This window comes from Copadichromis virginalis, linkage group LG13 (genome assembly GCF_057382275.1).
Source record: "Copadichromis virginalis isolate Kocher_CV1m ecotype Utaka linkage group LG13, C_Virginalis_male_GT1.1, whole genome shotgun sequence".
Classification (NCBI taxonomy): domain Eukaryota; kingdom Metazoa; phylum Chordata; class Actinopteri; order Cichliformes; family Cichlidae; genus Copadichromis; species Copadichromis virginalis.
In genome coordinates this window covers 12,701,888-12,718,575 of record NC_140630.1, presented here as the reverse complement: position 1 = coordinate 12,718,575, position 16,688 = coordinate 12,701,888, and the positions used below count along the sequence as shown (strand labels likewise).

The following is a 16,688-nucleotide window of genomic DNA, read 5'->3' as shown; positions in this document are numbered from 1 at the left end:
GCCTCAGATCAGCTGAAACACTCAGTTTATTTAAATCCAGGTTGAAGACTCACCTGTTCTCAGCTGCATTTGAATAAAGCACCAAATCCACACTTTAAGCTTAAATTTCAAAACTTACATTTAACTACTGATTTTATCTACTGTTCTGATTTTATCTGTTTTGATTTTATATACTGTTGTTTGTTTGTTTGTTTGTTTGTTAATTAGTTAGTTAGTTTATTTGCTTGTTTTATTCAATTTTAAATCATGCTTTTTATTTGTTCTTGTTTCTAATGTCTCTGTAAAGCACTTTGAATCACCTTGTTGTTGAATTGTGCTATACAAATAAACTTGCCTTGCCTTGCCTTGCCTTGAATAAACAGTCGGTAGAATGACTCATTTGAGATTCAGAGAAAAAACGATGGCTGAAAGGGAAGTAAAACTGCAAAATCCTGCTTAGCCGCGGAGAAGAGCATCTACCTTGGTCGCCATCTTGGCTGCTCCTGCTCTATTCATCTTTTTCAACTTTGCAACGGTGTGCATGCTGTCAGTCTATAACCTGTGGGTGCTCCCCGGCAACTGTTTCCTTGGTAACAGGTTCATTCAACATGTTAGCCATACTTGTACATTTGTAGCTAGTTTTTGGGGAGTGGTGCAGGACAATATATTAGCTTTGTTGAGAAGATGGACTGTTGTGAGAAAAGTGTACAAGCAACAAAACACAAATTCAGCTTGTTAGCAGTTTTTTTTAAATACATATTCATAGACTGCAAGTGAATTTTGAGATGTGTTGGTGTTGTTGGCATTGTTAAAGAACTGAAACTACTACAGACCCCAAAATAGTCCTGTTAATATTTCAAAGCACGTGTGAGATTGTTTTATGTTACAGCACTGCAGTATATGAGTACACAAGCAGATGCCACCAACACATAATATTTTCTGTGCCCCACTTATACCTAATGGAGAGTAGCACATTATGTGCCAGTAAAGTTGCTACTGAAAGGCCTGTCCCCTAATAGTGCATGTAGGTATAAAGTAATATCTGATGATTTCAGAGGTAATGGCATAGCAATTTTAATATCATTTATACATACAGTGAGTATGTATAAAACATCTCTGTGATGTTTCTCCACTTGTTAATTGTCTTTCCTTAAATTTGTAACTTATCTGCATTGTGTGTAGAGTAGCATTTGCAGCAAAAGTTTTCACAATGCAGACGTCATAATCTGTACGTAGTCTAACATTTATAGTGTCACACAATGCAAAACACAGATTTTTATAATTTAGTTTAACTGAGAACATCATATAACATGGCACCTCTATTCTATAATCCTTCATGTGTGGGAAGAGCAGGAAAGACGGAGCTAGTCATGTAACTTATACAGTAGGCAACCTTTAAGATTGATCTATTAACTCATTCACTGCCAGGGTTTTTGAGCATTTTTACTCATTTTTGAAGAGCCACAGAAAACTGTGTGTTATGATCATATAAACGCTGAACCTACCAAAATGAAGAACAGACTCTCTTCTTCCAGCCAAAAAAAAAAAGCTTGTTTCTACCATTTTCCATTCTTTAGTAATCAGCTGTAGAAGAGAGGTGGGTTCCACCAAAAATGCCTGTTTTGACCAAAAAAAGGGAGAAAACGAGCTTTTTGTGAAAAATACATTTCAAGCAGTCTGATGTTCACTGACAAGCTGCCCGAGGTTGTATTCTAGCCCCTCCCATTGAAAAACGTAATTGACGTCTATAGACGTCAATGGCAGTGAATGAGTTAATTAGAGTATATTATTTTTATTTTTAATATTATTTTTTATCACTAGGTCCACCTCCTTTTTTGCTATTATTCTTATTATCTACCTTTTGCTTTGTAAAAATATTTAATCATACTTAAATTTTACTTAGCAACTTAGTAAACCTTCCAAAACCAGACTTTAGGAATACTGGAAGAATGCAAGTTTCTTTTTGAATGATGAAAACTCTGATTTCTACATCAACACTGCATAATTACATTCTGTTATAAGAGGTTATGCATGAATTTTTACATTCAGTTGGACCAATTATGCAGTCACATGCTTCCTGCTCTATTTATTTTACAAACATGTTTTTTATTCCTTCTTTTGTCTCTATTCTTGTTATCTTGTTTCTACAACCTAATAATCTCCAAGAGTATAAATAAAATTTAATTGTAGATTTCACAACTAATTCTCATAGGGACATAATGCCTTATAATCAATTTTAGTATCATAACCATGTAATGTCTCCGTGCATTTTACCTTTATTTCCTCCAACCTCCATCCACTACACCCTAACATATCCTGCTGGCAACCCTGTTATTTCTTTTTTCTTTTTGGTTTTACTCACGTTTCTTGTTATCTTGCTATTAAAACAGAATAATCACCAAGGGTATCAATAAAGTTCAGTCTAATCTGAGATTATCCAGGTACTACTGAAAAGGACACAATGCCATATATATGATTCAAGTGCCAATTCAACGGGTGGCACAGGAGACACACAGGCCAGGCCATCTGCTTGCAGATACTGAGGTAAATGTGAGCAGACAGAGAATCTGGAGGAAATATGATTTGGTTTATGTAGTCCTTAAGTAAGCTGTCATTCCCCATAATGCATGAAGGGAGCTGGCAAAAGTAGGTCTATTACCATGTTGATAACATCAATTTGAAGTGTCAGTACGGGGTGAGCTAATACCTTGTCCGGCAAGGCTCTTCTCTCGTCTCCACAGCCACAGGGGTTCTGATTTGATTAAAATCACAAACCAGTCATTCTTTCATAAACCTTCCAGCCACTACCTCAAATGGTAATAAGATCTATTAAAGATCCCTAAGGTGTTTTATTTTTTTTGCCAGAGGGTGCTACATTTACTAACAGAATAATCACCTGTGGCATTTCTGGAGGCTGTCGTCTCATTCGACTGACTCACCAGTTTTAAGTCAGGAACTTGATGTGATGGAGGCATTAGAAAGGTGGAAATAGAGTGTGGATGCACATTAATCTTTGATCAAACTTTGCCTCTTTGACTTTGTTTTTATCGAGTTAGGGTCACCAGATTATAAATTATCTCACAGTCTGTCAACCCCCAACACCACCCCACCCCCAGTGGTAGTAAAAACACCCGGGCAGGCAGCCATATGGCCCAGTCCGCATTATGCTATCCATTCAATCAGGGAACCCACTGGTTATTGGCTGATGATTCAGCCTCTTGGTGCAACAGTCAATATTTTGGGGCTTCAAGTATAGCCACTAGATAACGGATAACTGCTGGTTCTCTTCAGTGATTAGCGTTTACAGTGTAGTTATAAATGCAGATGGGTTAACAAAACGTTCTTAAAAAGTCTGAGTCTTGCCAGGTAGTGGGGTTTTTTAAATTGCCTCTTGGCTAACATGTAATTTTCTGCTTCTCACAAGGACTATTCCCTGGGAACAGTGAAATTCTACTTGAACATGATTGGTTATTACTACTCAGACTATAAAAAGAAACCACAAAACTTTCAATCCAGTGCTTGCTGCTACATACAAAAATATGGAGACATATATAGAGTATGCTGTCCATCAAGACAGAACACATTATAAAATTGTTTTAGAAGGCAGTAGATTGTTAGCTATATAACAAATATTTGATAATAAGCCTAAGAAAACCAGGCGTTTGGGCATGTTGGACAAATATAATATGATGTATGTGGAAACTAAAGATAACTGATTTCTATTTTAAACAGGTTATGCAACAAGCAATTTATGAACCAGATATGTCTGTAATTACCTACTTTCTGCTTTATTTATTGCACAAGTTTGTTCTTGTTTTGGTGACACAGGTGGCTTATTGCTGATTCATACAGTTCTGTAGTGTGCTCCAATGATCACTGATCTGACTGACCCAGCGGACCTGATCTGCCATCTGCTTGAGAACTCCTGTTGTTTTGTCTCAGTGTCTCAGATCTTCAAAGGTTTTTATCTGCAATGTTTCTAAACCCCATTCATTTTATGCCTGCTTCGGTACTTACTTGTCTTTCTCCCTGGTGTGAATCTTTTCCTCATTTATTACAGTGTGATCTCTATATAGCCAGGTATATTTACAGCACACTTCACATCAACAGTTTCTACCCACAGTGCGGTGCAGCAGACAAATCATTACTCTATAGCTCAGCAAAAATAAATGCCCTAGAAAAGTAACAAGTAAAACGTTTCAGTTAAATACTATCCACTGGTATGTATATTGTTTCACACAGATACTGTATCACTTTCCAGCACAATGGTATTACTACTTTCTTCAAGGTCTAACTGAGAATTAATCAAGGTCTCCAGTTGGCGTCATGATTATCCGTCTGTCTGGATGTAATTGAATGTATGCAGAGAGTACCAGAGAGACTCTTCTAAATCTACATGGACAGAAGTAATGACAAGCTGTGAAGCAGCTGGAGGAACTGTCTCCTTTGTTTCCCAAATTTTACCTTAATGGCTAAAAACTTTCACAATACCTGTGGGGTAAGTTTAACTAAGCAGTGTTTTCTCTGCTTTGCAACTGCATTTCTTTTTTTTTTATCCCCTCTGTTTTACCCAGTTTTTTTACCCTTAGATGTGCCCTGCAGAGTGCTTACTTATGCTCTCTATGACTGCACCATCCAGGTCTTGGCCTCATCTTCAAGTCGCTTTTGCTCCTTGCTGTTGCCACCTCTCTCCCATTTTCCTCTCTGTATTGTAAATAAGTGGAACTTGCAAGTGAACACTTTATTTCCCACTGGCTTTGTAGTTGTTTAGTCCTGAATTCAAAGTGAGAGCAGAGGGGGAGCAATGTGAACCAAGCAGCCTGTTGTGAGAGAGGCAAGTTCTATACTGAGATTTTAAAACCCATCCTACATTTAATCTGATAAAGGAAATTATATACTGTAATTAGACTATATGACTAAGAATTCAACATTTTCAGAAACAGACATATTTGTTGTTAATGGGATGACTAATATCGCACTTAACCAACAACAGCCAGCTTGGCATTCAGACTGGGTGCTGTGTATAAACAGATAGCTTGGTTGGTTCTGTCCATAGATAAACAAATCCACCTACTAGACTTTCCAAAACTCATAAATTAGCAGTAAAGTGCTGGACAGATCCAAGTTCACTGATCCTCACAAAAAAAAGTTGTGCTTTCAAGCATTTATGCTTTCAAAGGCAGGGAAAAAATGTAGACCTTCTTTCATCTGGCTATTGGTTTCACTGAAGGATTCAGACATTAACAAGGTATAAAGATCAACTGGACCATGCCCACAAAGAGCCTCATTCTTTAGTTCCTAACAAAAAGCTAATAAGCGGATGCCCTGCTGCTCTCCCTCATTCGCCCACTTGTCTGTTAGTACTATAAGATTTACAAGCTGCTTGTAGTCATTATACAGGCTTTGTGTTTCTAATTGGGCAATCCCACACTCCTGCAGGTACTGCGTGGACCCTGACAAGGATCCCGCCTCTCCTCCTTACCCCTTGATGCAGAAAGAAAATGTCGTCATTTCAGCAGAGCAGCCTCAGCCCCCCTGTGGTATACTTTACAGTCTCACCAGACTGAAGTGAAATCCTAAGGACACAGTTTCAAATTTTCCTGCACAATATCACCAACATAACATTGCTGTAGTAATGATATGTTTTAGCTTTGAATTTGCCCTTTACTCCATTTGAGAGTAGATAAAACAATGCATTAGGTCCTCGTGTGGTACACAGCAAATCCAGCATGTCCAAATTAACACTGTCGGATTTGATTTCAACACTATTAAAGTGTCTATATGGGTCCACACCAGAGAGTGTTAATTTAACTCTTTTTGGAGAGTTGGTACGTTAACTCTGATTTAGTGTTAAACACCAAATCTGTCTGGAGTTGATAATTTAACACTGGGTGTTAAGAGTTTATATATTAACTCTCAAAGAGTATTTTAGTTTAACTACGTAAGAGTTATCTTCTAATTCATTCTAAAAAGCAGGAATTTTACTGTTCTGAACTTCTAGAAATTTCTTTTGGAAATAAACATTTACTAAAAAGATGCAATGGTTTTTGAAAAACATTTATTCTGAACTGTGCACCACAATTTCAAAACATTTTCTGAAAGATGTAACAGTATACATGTTCTCACTTTCATTAGAATTTTGTTTATCAAAAGGTCTGACATAGGTGAGCTGGTAAATGCAAATAACAGCATTCTCATCACTTATTTCTTCAATACAATATGCATGTCCTTCATTCATCCCTTTGTGGAACTTCAACGCACTTCTGCTCTCCCTCATATTCCATCTTCACAAGCATATCCTGTGCGGAGATTGAATAAAAATTAGTTGACACTAATTAACGGCCCAAATAATCCAGTAAATTGCAGCACAGTAAAAAAAAAAAAAAAAGGAATCCTCTTTGAGCCATTACTTGTGTAAAGTATTTTCCCAAAAGACAAAGACACAGGCAACAGGTAATACTGAACTAAATGTAAAACCTCAACCTTTTTCATTTTTACCTAAACCGTGTGCACAAAACTCTGGAGGGATCTATGCTAACGTAGAACCCAGTCAGGACGTCAGCTACTGCTGTTTGCTCGTTTGTTTGTTTTTTATATGTGCGATCGTTTTCAGGCTTCAAGTAGCACCATTATACCAACATTTCACATTCTAGACATTGTTTTAGGTGTATTTGACCAAAAGTTTGACTGAAAATTCACATGCAAGCTTTTTTTCAAGGCTGTGGTATTTGCCCGCAAACAATACCTTTCAGCTAGCTAAAACAGAATATTATGCTATCAGCGAGCAACATGGCTAATGCCTTCCACACAGCTTTGTCTCAACTCCAAAGAGCCACAGAAGTAAAAGCTCATAATAATAATTGAAACAATATTTGAAAAAATGACTTACCAAGCATGGCAAACAACTCAAATATGTAGAGCAAAATGTTCTGAAACGGCTTCACTTCAGCTTCGATTGGAGCCGTGCTGGGGGCGGAGTCTGTGAATTTACTCTGTTGGTGTCATAGCCCCTGTAGGAGTTCAGAGTTAAGAGGTCAAGAGTTAATGTTTCCATTGTAACACCTCCAGATTTGACATAGAAACACTCATTTTTAACACTCGATTTTAACTACTATCATTTTACACCTCAGAGTTACATTAAAAGAATGTGACTCTGCTTAGAGTAAAATTAACTCTACTTTTGCAAGAAGACTATTAACACCAAAACATTTAACACTTTTGAATTTGCTGTGTAGTGTAGGTGGCATAGTGGATTTGCAAGTTGCTGATGACACACTGAGCAAAATCTGGGCTCTATCGTCAGCAATAATGGATGAAAAATGATTCACTAGACCGTGCCTGCACTCTCACTAAAACTACCTACATCTATCCAAAAGCGTTCATGCTGAGCACCTGTTGGTACACCTCTCAACCATGACTGATAAGTGAAAATTAAAGCTCTCTTTGAGGAAAGGAAAGATTTTTTAAATTCTCACTCCCCACTGCCATGTGTTTAAAAGAAGCTAGGTTGGAGGTATGATCTTAGAAAGAAGATCCTAGAATGCTGTGTGACACGTTTACTGGCAAAAACATGTTTAATTGATTCTAATATTATCAAATAATATTACTTTTACAGTATTTTATGTTACTCACTTTTATTATTATAGTAGCTTCAGTGATTTTCCATCTTTATGTAGTACTTACTGATACCTGAACTAGTGCACATTTTCTTTTCTACCAGTGAGCGTGAGCTCAGATTTTTTGCTTTGTTTGTTTTTTACTTAAACAAATGAGATTTGACAATTTTTGGTTAAAAAGAAATCTAACATCAGCCACAATAACTCTAATACATATATATATAGCATAGACAAAAACGATTTTTATTGAGTCATGTATTACCTTTTCTGTTCCACAACATGGTGGCCATTGGAGAATTACATTTACAAGGAATCCAAACTCCCTCTCATAAGTTGCCTCAGGTTTTATTTTTACATTTTCTCAAGTCATATTTTGCCTACCTTTTACCAACCTTGATTGCTCCGGGCATATATACACACACACATTTTGCTCTGTCAAAAAAACCCCATGCACATCTTTTATCTATCCTCTGGTATTTATTCCTACACACTGACTGCTCTTATCAGGCTTGTGTCTGTTTCATTCACTGCCACTTCTGTTCATTCACTATCAGTGAAGAGATCAGACGTTTAATGCATGTAGAACATGGCTATCTTATCCTGTTGAGTCCTGTGGGCCTATTTGTTAGCTGTCAGTGACTATCTATCTTCATCCCTTTCCTACTGTGTTTGCTGGCTCATGATGCTAGGAACTGGATCTGTCAAATGGCCGTCCCCGTAGGGTAACAGCAGAGCCTGCATTTTGCCAAATCGATCCTAGGAGACGCATAAAGAAAGAACAAGAGTTAGAGAGCAAGCCTGAGACGGAGAGCAATAATACATGCCAGGAAGACAGTTAGAGGGTGATGCTGATGACCAAGCAGACATGTTTGGGCCAAAAGACCTCAAAGATAAAGAAATGAGATGATGGATAGTGGAAATAAGACTGTGGCAGCAAGGGAGATCTTCTTGCACAGCACATGGCTTGCAGGTAAAAAGAAAGATGAAATGGATGCTTAGAAAAAAGAGCCAGAATAAGCTGAATGAGAAAGATAAAGCAGTGGTCATACCCATAAGTATCTGGACATTAATATAGAATGCATGTGATTGACTGACCGAACTCACATGTCCAGACTACTAAATAAGCATGCTGACAACTAAGGAAGAGTGAGAATGAAGGAATAGACAGAAAAGTGGAAAATACGACAGATTTAGTAAAGGAGTGGCCGAAAGAATAACAGACAATGATAAAAAAGGAGAGAGAGAGAAAACTGTGAGTGAAAAAGCATGCATTTCTGCAGCAGGGTAGCCGGATGGTGTGCTTCACCCAGGGCCATAGATCCTCATTAGGAGTCATGCTGCTGCTCCAAACATACATCAGCAAAACAGCACACAAACAAACACATGGAAAATGTTGGGAGATGTAACATGTGCAGTGGCAAGACATTTTGCAGTTAAAGTGCATGCAATTGGGCAAAACCTTGGAATAGATCTAAAAATAACAAATTGTTAGCTAGAACACAGATAAGCTAAAAATAATACACAGCAGTAACCTCTTCAGATTCTCCTCTTCAGATTCTGCTCTTGCCTTACCAAAAGCAAAATCTCATGCCAGGGGAAAAGATGGGAAAGTCCTTAAGTCTGATTCTTTTGACACTGCCTTACTCATGTAGCCATGCCAAGACATAGAGAAGGAGAACAAAAATAGCACGTCTTGCTAAAATTTGACCTTTCATAATTTTCATTTCTTAAATTAGAATTTGATGGCAGCGATAGAAAATCTAAACTTTTGTTTGTATATAAGCATTATTATAAGTCATACCACTCCGTCTTCTCTCGCATCCACACAAGTACTAACATGCTTTCTTTTTTCTTTTTCCTGACAGCAGGTTTATGGTAACTCAAGTGATGGAAGACAGACCAGCGACCTGACAAGGACAGACAACGACATCTCTCTCTCCTCTCTCTCTCTACCTTGCCTCTAGCCCTGAGGGCATTGATAAGAGCAGACATTTTAATTTGCTAGGTCAAAACAAATGCTTCAAGAATCTGCTGGCAGGCACCGGAAAACTTAATGGGCTCCTGAGTACTGCACTGGCAGAAAGAACACAGGAACTCATTCATAGTGCATTAATCTACTGTACGTTCTAATGGACATCATTTCTAATGACTTCTCAGGCCAAAAAAAATTTTATGAACCAAAACAGAGAATATACCAGATAATTAGTGTAGCATAAGATAAAGAGAAAAACATTAACACGGGAGTGATCTATCACATGTAATATCAATAATTTGCTAATTTGGACAATGCACATATTTTCTTTCTAGGTTTCAATGCTTGTAACAAATGTTCCTTCACCCTAGTGAAATCTGGAAGTCATCTTATCTAATATTTGAAAAGTAAACTGAAGTATTCGAAATATCTCAATAACTGTGTTTAAATATTATCTGTTTGTGAAGTAAACTATGCAAATGCATATGTAGGTTGCACAAACACAATATGCACAGCTATGTTCACCTACTGCTGAAAAATTACAGCTTCCTATCTCTTTGCATCTCTCAGCAATATTTAACTAGAACTTGATATTGCCAGCTAATTACAATCCAAACACAGCCATGCTCGACACACTTATGTACCCATCCATGCTTTAATCCCTGCCCTACTCTGCCCTCACAGCCTAGAAAATTATACATAATGCACTTTTTACAATAGAATATGCCAGTTCCAGATCTACTATAAACACAATATTTTATCTGTATGCACAAATGGGCTTCATATAATGCAAATGCAAATCATGACAACTATAAAATAAAATCTGCAAAGTCATTCCAGACTTGTTCTTATTCTGTTCTGATACTGCACCAGCAGTCATCGTATCATTAAAATGAAGTCATTACAAACCACTAAACAGTGATGGTTATAATAGCTACAGCAACTGACTTCTAACAAATGAGTATGAACCCAACTGATGCTTTGATGCTTTAAAATGTTCTGATTAGGGCAGCAACATTTGGATTCTGTTCCTTTGCAGAGGAATTTAAAAAGCATGGACACAGAATACAATTTTATGTTATACTAATCACATTGCTGAGCACTACAGTAACAGCACTAGTAAACATGTTGTAGTGGAAAGACTCCAAATACAGTGTGACCTGCAGCTGCTCATTAATATCTCTTTTTTTCTTTAGAAAAAATATAATACCTAATCACACTAAGCCCAGCTAATTAATATCCATGCTCTAAATAACTACTTACAGAGAGTTTACAAAGCCCTTTCTGTATGATCCTCCTACTATAAATGAGCGATATAAGAGGTCTAGGAGGCTTTAATGTTCCCCAATGCCCTGGTAAGAATCTGCTTAGAACAATACCATTTACAGTTGTAGTATGTGGTATAAAAATCTTTGTATGACGATTTGGTAGCTTCTTTGTGACCCTTGTGTAATGTGGAAATCGAATAATATCCTGTCTGTTAATGCTAAAATGCTGAAAATAGCAGGTTTGTTCAGGAGCTTTCTCATAACAAAGTTCATGGTTAAGGACACATTTCAATGTAACATCTACCGGTTGACAAGTGTAATCTTTTTGTATACGGCTGATCAGAAAACTGCTCAAACTTTCCTGACAACAGCAGTGGATTTATATGGCACACTCTCAGCAGGGGTTACTCCCTCTGTGCCAAGTAAAAATATTTACTTTGTGCACAGCATTTGGAGGCTTATTTCCCCGTGAATTGCTTCAACATGTTTTGCAGCATGAACAGATTCCAAAGCTACAAAAGATGGAGCAGCATGTAAAGCAACTCAGCCTGGAAAACAGATCTCTTGAACGCTCAAGTAGACATAAATGTGATGGCCGGGGCAATATTTAATGAGGAAGCAAATCTGTGAACAAACAAAATCAATGAGGTGCTCTTACAAAACGTTCTTGCTGTTAAAAACAGAATGCCACAAGGCAAACATGGGTTATTTGCAGGAAACATAGCCAACGAAGCTATTTGATAAAACTTAGAACTATAGCTGGGATTGATTTTTTTTTTCTTATTCATTTGGGCCAAAACACATCATTTCAGTTTTAACTTTGCCTTACAGAACATTTGTATGTGGCTATAGTTAAAAGGATTATTCACTTTATATATAAAACATAAAAATGAACAAATGTCCAAAAGAAGTGCTAGAGAAAGTGTTGCTCTGACTCAAGCATTTTTATATCAGTCAAGTGACCATCGGTAACATGTCAAATCTAGTCAAATTTATATGTACAGCACTACTTAGACACAGAGTAATTTAGTGTTTTACAACGGGATAGGAAGAGGCTTACAAAGAGATATTTACAATATGCAAAACATATTTTTATATTGTTGCCATTACTGTTATTATTATTTATTGATACGCATAATGCAGATCCACAGAACTAAACAATGCATATGCACATGCAACACAGACAGTTTTAATGGAATATGAAATATGCAAATATTGTATGAAGAAATTGTTTGTGTGTGTTTTTATTGTTTATGGTTTTCTCTCCATGTCATTTGTCTGTTTTTCCTGTTTGTGTCAGAGCAGATTGTGTGTTCTTGCATATTCTGCAATAAAACAAACAAACAAACCAAACATACCAACCAACAAAACATATATGTATTCATGTCATGATATAAAGCATGCACAAAAGATCAACAACAACAATTAGAAGACCAAAACAACCATCACTGGAAATCCACTTTGTTTCTGCTACAACCTTGGTAAAAGTGGTAAACCAATGGGAGGTTCACATGCTCTACAGAAAGCTGTTTTATTCACGTCTGTAATGATCTTTATGATGTAATGATGTAACCTTTAGAACATATCCGAACATATGGAAACTCATTAGAGGACTTGAGCCTTATATATATATATATATATATATATATATATATATATATATGTATATATATATATATATATATATATATATGTTCCCTACAGACGTGATTGTCACCAGGTTGCGTGTTATGTCCCTGGGACAGCTGTTTTTCTCTGCTCTGACCATATGTTAACATAGCCCTGATTTAAATTAAGTAAAGTTTTAGCTGATCTCAAGTTTTGGGGAAATTTGCTCCACAAATGAGGTTTATAAAAACTAAAAGATTCCACCACCTTGAAACAAATGCAGGGATTTGAGAATGGGTGTAATGTTCTCGATCTTTGTGATGTTTCTTATAATTCTAACTGCAGCATTCTGAATGAGCTGTAGACATCTGATAGATTTTTTACTAGGACCCATAATGACACTGTTATAATAGTTTAATCTGCTAAAGGTGAATGTGTGAATAGGTTTTTGTTTGTTTTTTTGCTTTTGTTTTATCTCTGCAAAACAAAAATAAAGATTTTTTTCTCTGTATCAGACAGATACCTATTGCAGTCTTTTCTGATTTCAGTTGCAAGCTGTTTTGGCACATCCACTCGCTAACTGACTGTAAGGGACCGTAATCCTGAGGTGAGCTGATATGTACAACTGTGTGCCATCTGTTTAATAATGATAGAAAATAATATAATATCCTACAGGGAGTGCAGAATTATTAGGCAAATGAGTATTTTGTCCACATCATCCTCTTCATGCATGTTGTCTTACGCCAAGCTGTATAGGCTCGAAAGCCTACTACCAATTAAGCATATTAGGTGATGTGCATCTCTGTAATGACAAGGGGTGTGGTCTAATGACATCAACACCCTATATCAGGTGTGCATAATTATTAGGCAACGTCCTTTCCTTTGGCAAAATGGGTCAAAAGAAGGACTTGACAGGCTCAGAAAAGTCAAAAATAGTGAGATAGCTTGCAGAGGGATGCAGCAGTCTCAAAATTGAAAAGCTTCTGAAGCGTGATCATCGAACAATCAAGCGTTTCATTCAAAATAGTCAACAGGGTCGCAAGAAGCGTGTGGAAAAGCCAAGGCGCAAAATAACTGCTCATGAACTGAGAAAAGTCAAGCGTGCAGCTGCCAAGATGCCACTTGCCACCAGTTTGGCCATATTTCAGAGCTGCAACATCACTGGAGTGCCCAAAAGCACAAGGTGTGCAATACTCAGAGACATGGCCAAAGTAAGAAAGGCTGAAAGACGACCACCACTGAACAAGACACACAAGCTGAAACGTCAAGACTGGGCCAAGAAATATCTCAAGACTGATTTTTCTAAGGTTTTATGGACTGATGAAATGAGAGTGAGTCTTGATGGGCCAGATGGATGGGCCCGTGGCTGGATTGGTAAAGGGCAGAGAGCTCCAGTCCGACTCAGACGCCAGCAAGGTGGAGGTGGAGTACTGATTTGGGCTGGTATCATCAAAGATGAGCTTGTGGGCCTTTTCGGGTTGAGGATGGAGTCAAGCTCAACTCCCAGTCCTACTGCCAGTTTCTGGAAGACACCTTCTTCAAGCAGTGGTACAGGAAGAAGTCTGCATCCTTCAAGAAAAACATGATTTTCATGCAGGACAATGCTCCATCACACGCGTCCAAGTACTCCACAGCGTGGCTGGCAAGAAAGGGTATAAAAGAAGAAAAACTAATGACATGGCCACCTTGTTCACCTGATCTGAACCCCATTGAGAACCTGTGGTCCATCATCAAATGTGAGATTTACAAGGAGGGAAAACAGTACACCTCTCTGAACAGTGTCTGGGAGGCTGTGGTTGCTGCTGCACGCAATGTTGATGGTGAACAGATCAAAACACTGACAGAATCCATGGATGGCAGGCTTTTGAGTGTCCTTGCAAAGAAAGGTGGCTATATTGGTCGCTGATTTGTTTTTGTTTTGTTTTTGAATGTCAGAAATGTATATTTGTGAATGTGGAGATGTTATATTGGTGTCACTGGTAAAAATAAATAATTGAAATGGGTATATATTTGTTTTTTGTTAAGTTGCCTAATAATTATGCACAGTAATAGTCACCTGCACACACAGATATCCCCCTAAAATAGCTCAAACTAAAAACAAACTAAAAACTACTTCCAAAAACATTCAGCTTTGATATTAATGAGTTTTTTGGGTTCATTGAGAACATGGTTGTTGTTCAATAATAAAATTATTCCTCAAAAATACAACTTGCCTAATAATTCTGCACTCCCTGTATAGTCAAAGCAGTCCCAGAAACAGTCTCGGAAATGTTTCTGCACAAGGAATCTTTCTGTGCAAAGATTTCTGGTTTTATTTCAAGGTGATGCAAATTTTTGAGGGTGTAAAGTAGGGCAGTGAGACATGCTGATGTTGATTCAGAGGTATTAAGGAGTCAATTTGGAACATTCTTTGATGCCTTCCTTGGTCTGTGAGATTTTTCCGTAATGAGCAGGTTCAAGGTTTCTCGTTCTCTCATCAGTGATCTTTAGAAATCTGTGCTTGGCTCAGGCTGACATGTCATGCAGAGAACGGTGAACTCCTGGTGTTCATTTTGAAAACTAAAAAGAGACTGCCATGGACTAAAACAGTTAAAACCCAAACAAAGCTAATCAAATGATCAATCGATTCATTTAATAAATGCGCTTAATTTGTATTTTCCTCAATTTTCAACACTATTTATAGTTACTGCTGGCAGACAACAAATGTCAATACTCTGGTTTGTCATGTGCATCTAAATTTAATTGCAAATTGAACCTAACTGAACCCTTAAACAGCAAACAGCAACTGATCTGTGGAAGCAATGGAAATAAGAGCACACCGGCTTCATATCCAATTATTGACCCATTTCAAGTGATTTTAGTAAAGAAATTACAGGCAGGGCTGTTAATTATCGTGTGTGTGAGCACGCGCACCTCTAAATGGTCTCAACCTGAAATGTGATCCTCTGTGCTTTCAGCATATGCATGTGTGTATTAGTAGTTTCCGTGACAGGATGTATATTAAACTAAACAAATAAATAAAATTGGTCCTCTTCATTCACCTAAATTCCTGAAGTCACCTAAAGTTTTTTACTGTCATGCCAGCATGATGAATGTGACTAAAACTTGTAGCAATGTACTCAGCAGCTGCAAGATCTTTTTCCGTTTCCCCGCAGCATTTTGTTTACGTCACAAGTTTTACTATTTTAGAAAAAAAATTGCACCAGGGGACAACATATCTTTTGTCCAGTATGTTGACTATTGTTACATCCTGGGAGGCTGTGGGAGTGTGTGGGCGTGGTGTTGTCTTCTCCCTCTCCTCCTCCTTCATTCTGGCCCCTCCCCTTGTCTCTCTCTGCCCCTGCCCTCTCCTATAGGCCACACCTGCTGCTCATCTGCTCTCGTTACAACCAATTACCCTCAGGGGTGATATAAGCTGGCGAAGAGCAGCTGGATCTAACTGTTACTGTCCCCCACCCTCATCGCCTAGACTTTTATGTGGGGACGTAACAACTATTTTCCTGAAGCCTTCGTTACTCACCGTGTTTATTGGACACACGTCTTTGAACAAATGGGATTGCTTGTTTTGTTTTCAGTGCGTCTTTGTGAGCTGGTCGACCTGTTGTAATAGCCTCACTTTTATGGACATCTTTTGTTATTGTTGGACCCTTCATGTCAGCCACTGTACTGTTTTTCTTGGCCTTCATGCATTAATTATAATGCAGTTTGTGGTATTTTTTCAGGTAGTTGAATAAGTTGTATTGTTTCTGCAGTGCAGACACAACTCTACAGCACAAGCATAATCATTTTGCATATGATTTCTTCTTGGTTAACTTGACTTTCCCTAAATCCAAAGTATTTCTGAATAAAGGCTAATGAGGGACAAACTCTTTGTCTTCTGCAGTGCTAGACATTTGAACTTCGTTGTCTTTTAACATACTGTTACTAATCCAGTCTAGTCCAGGAAACTTCAAGCTACACGGTGCAGGGAACTGTTGTCAGGCAGTGATTAAAAGATTGCTGGACTTGCTTTTGCGTCACATTATATTGGTGCATTTTCAATATTAGCAAATTGTGTCCCTTTAACTGCAGGAAGCCAAAATTGTGACCAGATAATTCTGATAAATTAATTGTACAGTCAAACAATATACTTCTTCATGTATGTCTGTCCAACAGACATATTTTTTAATTCATATTCTCTGTTTTTGATCTCTCAGAATTATGGAATTTTTAAAGCTCATCTCTTTTATGATTATTTATATACAC

The 16,688-nt window shown here is 37.6% G+C and overlaps 1 protein-coding gene and 1 long non-coding RNA gene across 5 annotated transcripts in view; both read right to left on the bottom strand.

The window, feature by feature from the left end:
• The window catches only part of grid1a (glutamate receptor, ionotropic, delta 1a), a 290,493-nt gene that overhangs the window by 121,826 nt on the left and 151,979 nt on the right, over window positions 1–16,688 (bottom strand). The window lies entirely within an intron of this gene.
• LOC146695306 (uncharacterized) lies at window positions 6,021–7,202 on the bottom strand. The gene is made up of 2 exons (XR_014923461.1): window positions 6,869–7,202; window positions 6,021–6,278 (listed from the first exon to the last, which is right to left on the bottom strand). It is a non-coding gene; the product is annotated as an uncharacterized LOC146695306 (long non-coding RNA).